This window comes from Alexandromys fortis, unplaced genomic scaffold, assembly GCF_014885135.2.
Source record: "Alexandromys fortis isolate MF-2015 unplaced genomic scaffold, M_Fortis_MF-2015_v1.1 scaffold_143, whole genome shotgun sequence".
In the NCBI taxonomy this organism is placed as follows: Eukaryota; Metazoa; Chordata; class Mammalia; order Rodentia; family Cricetidae; genus Alexandromys; species Alexandromys fortis.
The window spans coordinates 2,473,166-2,478,619 of NW_026068044.1; the positions used below are offsets into that span (position 1 = coordinate 2,473,166).

The 5,454-nt window shown below is 43.5% G+C and overlaps 1 pseudogene; it reads left to right on the forward strand.

Annotated features, from left to right (window-relative positions):
- The first annotated feature begins 3,770 nt into the window (after positions 1 to 3,770).
- LOC126516066 (ubiquitin-conjugating enzyme E2 variant 1-like) lies at positions 3,771 to 5,218 on the forward strand (annotated as a pseudogene).
- Positions 5,219 to 5,454: the final 236 nt, after the last annotated feature.

A 5,454-nucleotide genomic window follows, 5' to 3' on the forward strand; every position in this document is an offset into this window, starting at 1 on the left:
CGCCCAATGTCATCACTACAAAGAACTTTAAAACAACTGTGGTTAATGTGTTCCAAAGCAATCACTATGTGAAACAAATAAAGGCAAAAATTTGATGAGGTATTTGGAGTATGCATAGGGTATCAAATGGAAATCCTAGAAAGAGGGAAAAATCTGAAATCAACAGGTGAGTATAACAGGAGACGGACACTTCTGTAATGTGAATGACAAGTCATTAAATGCTTTGAATAACAAAATGCTCCGCAAGAGCCGAACGGATAGATTATGGGACACTTACTCTGTAGAGTGACCAACACTGTACAGCTAGGATAAAAAAAAAACAATATGCATCCACACCAAACATGCTGACAGGAGAAAGCCATCAGAGAAACACACGCCAAATGACTCCCTTACACAACACTCAGTCACAGGCAGATTGTTGAAATATGAAGCGGCGGGGCTGCATCCCCAACACCCCGGCCGCTTGGCTAGCTCATGCCCGAAATAACAACACACAAACTGTATTCATTTAAGAACTGCTTGGCCCATGAACTCTAGCCCTTACAGGCTAATTCTCGCACCTGGACTAGCCCATTTCTAATGATGTGTGAAAGCACCCCAAGGTGCGCATACCGGGAAGATTCTAGCCTCCGTCCATGCTGTCCGGGAGCAGAGCAGACTTTTCCATGAAGCAGGAAATTTCAAAGACAGTTCCACCTATATTGGCAGTTTGTCAGGCACTTTCTTCTGTGTCCTGCAGAATGTCTAACAGACTCTTTCATGAAGCAGGAACCCCAAAGAATTGTCTCATCTACAGGCATGTTGAGCATGTCCAGTTCATCAAGTGCAAGAGCAGTTTCTTGCACAATGGCTAACCAACTCCATAAGGAGCCTCTTTTCCTCTTGAAGTAATTGGTGCTGTCAGGAGCAGATGTGTCTCATTGTCATGAAAAGCCCTAACTTCTTAAAACATTTTAAATGCCATATTCTGAATGTCTCCAAAAGATGTGAAGAATACCTAACTGAAATATATCTCTATATATCTAGAATACCTACCTAACATGACTACAAGCTTGACTATTATAGATGACTATCTATTAACCTGTATTTCTTAATTATGAATTATACTTATAAATGAGCTGCACAAACACAATACCATAATCAAGAGGAGAAATATACATATAACAAAATTGACCTTACATTTGTATCAATAAACCAAGATCCATACCAATCCAAATCTTTATAGCTACCACTGAAGTGGGCAATTTTCACTCTAAGTGTTGGAATGCCTTCTGCTGTGAATATACAAATAAAATCTGCATGTGTGATGACTGCTGAGTTCACACTGTACTATTTTCATGAATTCTTTCACAATAGCTTATTAGTAAATTCATATATTAAAAGCTAGGTAATATAGCAAATGGAAATACAGAATTTGTACATGAAGGTCTGTGGGGCACCTATACATGAGGTAGGAGGATGGTCTGTCTATGTGGTACTTTCATTGGTTAATAAAGAAACTGCCTTGGCCTTTTGATAGGCCAACCCTTAAGTGGGTGGAGTAAACAGAACAGAATTCTGGGAGGAAGAAAACAGAGTCAGGCAGACGCCATGCTTCTCCTACCCAAGAAGGACGGTGGTTAGACTCATGCCGGTAAGCAACAGTCAAGTGGCGATACACATTAATAGAAATGGGTTAATCAAAATGTGAGAGTTAACCAGTAAGAGGCTAGAGCTAATGGGCCAGGCAGTGTTTAAATGAATACAATTTGTGTGTTGTTATTTCGGGTGTAAAGCTAGCCGTACAGGAGCAGGGCGGGACAAAAAGCAGGCCTGCTCCCCTTTTACTACATATACATTTCTAGCTATATATCTAAAGAAAATGAAATTAGCATGCTAGAGAGATACCTGCCTTCTCAGCTGATTGTAGCAATACATCATAGTTAAAACAGCGTCAACCTAAGTCTCTATCAACGAATGGAGAAGCAAAATGTGGTTCATCCACACAAGAAGTAAATCCCAACATCATAGCAAAATCAATAACGCTGGAAGCAGCTGTGACAGAGAAAAACAGAGTCACAGAAGTTACAGAGGGTTGGGAGACGTATGAGAAGAGAGGTAGTGAACAGAGTTTATTGATGAATGTCACATCTGTCATTCCTAGGGGGCAATTTGTCCAGAAAACTCCTTGGACAAAGTAGCTAAACACAACAAACTCAATGCATTTAAAACACAAATCCCAACTACAGAATCTGATGAAACTCATTTTACCTCAAAGGTCACACTAAGGTTGAAGGCACAAGAATGACAAACGTCATCCTGAGTGCATCATAACCAGAACGAGTAGAGGGAGTTGAGGCAAAAAATAGACTTTTATTCAAAAACTACTACTGAGTTGTAAAGAAAACCATTACAATCCTGAGAGGACATTGCTAAAGCAGGCATCATAGGACTTGTCAATAATCCTCATATCTGGAAAGCTGAGGCAGGAGATTCACCACTAGTTCAAGGCCAACTTGGGCTACATGGAAGAAGGAACAGACAGGGATGCAATAGTAATAACGTGGCTCACTACAATGCAGTGTACAGATAGAAAACCAAGGAAACAGCAACGCTTAACACCAAAGGCCAAAAAGACCAGATACACATGTAAAGTATCGTGTTTAACAGCAACAGAATCTGCGTTTTCCTAAAACACTCAGAACATTTTCTAGGACACACACACAGTATGTGCATGTCAGGCCAACAAACGAGCCTTAAACATAAGAAGTTGTAAGTCAATCAAGCCATAGCTTGATTAGCAACAAGAGGACAAATGCAAGGTTCATGGAAGACAAGCAACACACTCCTGAAACTCAATAGGTCAAAGGAAAAAAAGGAACAAATATGTGTTCATATCAACAAAAGGGAATCATAATCCCCAAACCTCCGGGATGCAAGCAAAGGAGGACAAGGGAGACAGCTGAACAGCAACAAGGGCCTTCATTAGAAAAGAGCAAACTCAAATAAGAATTAATTTTGCACATTACAGAGCTTAAAGAACTAAGCCCAAACTTTGTAGTAAGAAGGAAATAATAAAGAGTAAATCAAAAACAGTGGGAAGATATTAGAAAGACAGAAAATAAAAAGATAACAGCTAATGTATTTAAATAATAGATAAAATGATAGCCATCAGTTGAATTAACTTTCCAAAAAAAGAACCAGAGTAAGTCACAAAAAGAAGATTATGCTACAGACATACAAAGGTCTACAGCAGGCTACAACAGTTCTCCATTTAACAGGCTAAGCTCAGGGAAACAGCTAACCTGGCAGAAATGCACGAACTATTCAAACTAAACAGGAAGAAACAGTGAGTCCCAACAGATCAATAACAAGATTGATCTGGTGATCAAATCTCAACATCCGTGGCACTGAGGCAGAGGAATTGCATGAGTTTGAGTCCAGGCTGGGCTACAGATTGAGATCAACAAAACTAAGCTACTTTGTTGAAATCATAAAGAGAACGAATAAATCTTCAGCCAGATTTGAAAACAGAAAAGAAAAAAAAAACCTCCCAACAAAGAAAGGTCCAGAATCAGAGGGATTCAAGGATGAAGTCTAGCAAATAAACAAAGAAAGAAAAAAGCTCGCACTGCTGAAAAACTTCCAAAATACTGCAACGTAGGAAGTGGAAACTCATTTTACAAGACCATTATCCTGATATCAAAGCTAAACCAGAGAAAATCATACACCAAGAACCTTGATAGACATGAATGTTAAAATCCTCAGTGAAGGAGCAACAGCGACGAAAGATGGCAGCCACCACAGGCTCAGGAGTAAAAGTCCCTGGAAATTTCTGACTGTTGAAAGAGCTGGAAGAAGGCCAGAAAGGAGTAGGCGACGGCACAGTTAGCTGGGGTCTAGAGGACGACGAAGACATGACACTTACAAGATGGACAGGGATGATAATTGGGCCTCCAAGAACAATTTATGAAAACCGAATATACAGCCTTAAAATAGAATGTGGGCCTAAATACCCAGAAGCACCCCCATCTGTAAGATTTGTAACAAAAGTCAATATGAGCGGCGTGAGTAGTTCAAATGGCGTGGTGGACCCAAGGGCCAAAGCGGTGCTGGCAAAGCGGCAGAATTCCCACAGCATCAAAGTCATCCTGCAGGAGCTTCGACGCTTGATGATGTCAAAAGAGAACATGAAGCTGCCACAGCCGCCAGAAGGACAGTGTTACAGCAATTAGTCACTAAGGCCCAGGCCTCCGCTCCCAACCACGCTAAGTCTTCATTTTCCACAGTAGTGAATTTTCTAGATTCATCTTGTAGACCTCAAAGTCCTGGAGAGGAAGCTCCACTGAGACTTCATCCTGAGACACTGTTCTGATACTAATTTCTGTCCATTTGAAATACCTGAGTTGTGCTGTGTAACATCTTCTGTCGAGTGTAACCGCTGGCTGCCTAGTTGAACTTCTGGGATCAAGAAGGTGTGTTGAAATCAATTTCCTTTGGGAGCGGTGGGCACAGCTAACGCAACTGTGAACAGACACGTCACACAATCACCTGCTGCTGACACATGGCCTGGGTCTGCCTTTGCCCGCCCCGCCCTCCTGCCACAGCTGTGTGGTGGTGGCCCTTAGACTAGATGGGAAGGCTTCAGGTAGCAGCCGTGGGACTACTGCTGGGCTTGGGGTGCTTTGGCTGTACCCCTGCTTCCTTAAGTCTTAAGTGATGCCCCGTCCAAGCCATCGTCTCCCCCATTCCTCCACTACCGCCCTTGGCCAAGTCTTAGATTGTAACCCTCCCCTCCCTCTGAAATTGGCCGTGGGTGAGGAATTCAGGGCTTCCCGTATCCCCACCTTTATCAAGGGGTGCTGCTTTTCCCCTCCTCAATTCCCTTGTTGCCCATCACCACCCAACACTTGCTGTGGCCAGAAGCCATCAGATGAGGTTGGAAGAGCCTGGCCTCCCTCACTTAGCTCTGGACCACACATTCACTTGCCACCAGCCTGGGAAGGGGAGCTGGGTCCTCAGCCCTGCTGCCACCATCAGCCGATGCACTTTGAGCTCAGGTCTCGAGGTGAACAGAGCAGTCACGAGGCAACAAACCTGCCAGTGTTCAGGGTCCTTGGTGATTCCGCCTAGAGAAAGGCCATGCGGAGAGTCCTAAGCGCACGGGGTTCTGTGTCGGTTCCTTTTCTCATAATCGCTTTGCTTTTACAAACTGAAGAGGTTTGGACAGGGCTCCCTGGCCACCCATCCGGTCTGATGTGGAGCCTGACAGCTGGAACAGAGGCCCTGACCCTGTGGACTCAGGTTTCAGTGTTGCTGCTCCTCAGACCCTCGGCAGGGACCTGGAGGAGCTCCGTGTCACGAGTTTTCAGTGGGCCTAGCCTCCTGGCTCGTTGCCATGTTCCTCACTCTGTTCAGGACCACTAAATGTTGAAATATGAATGCATACCGAAATAAAGGCAATTTGTTGTGTTG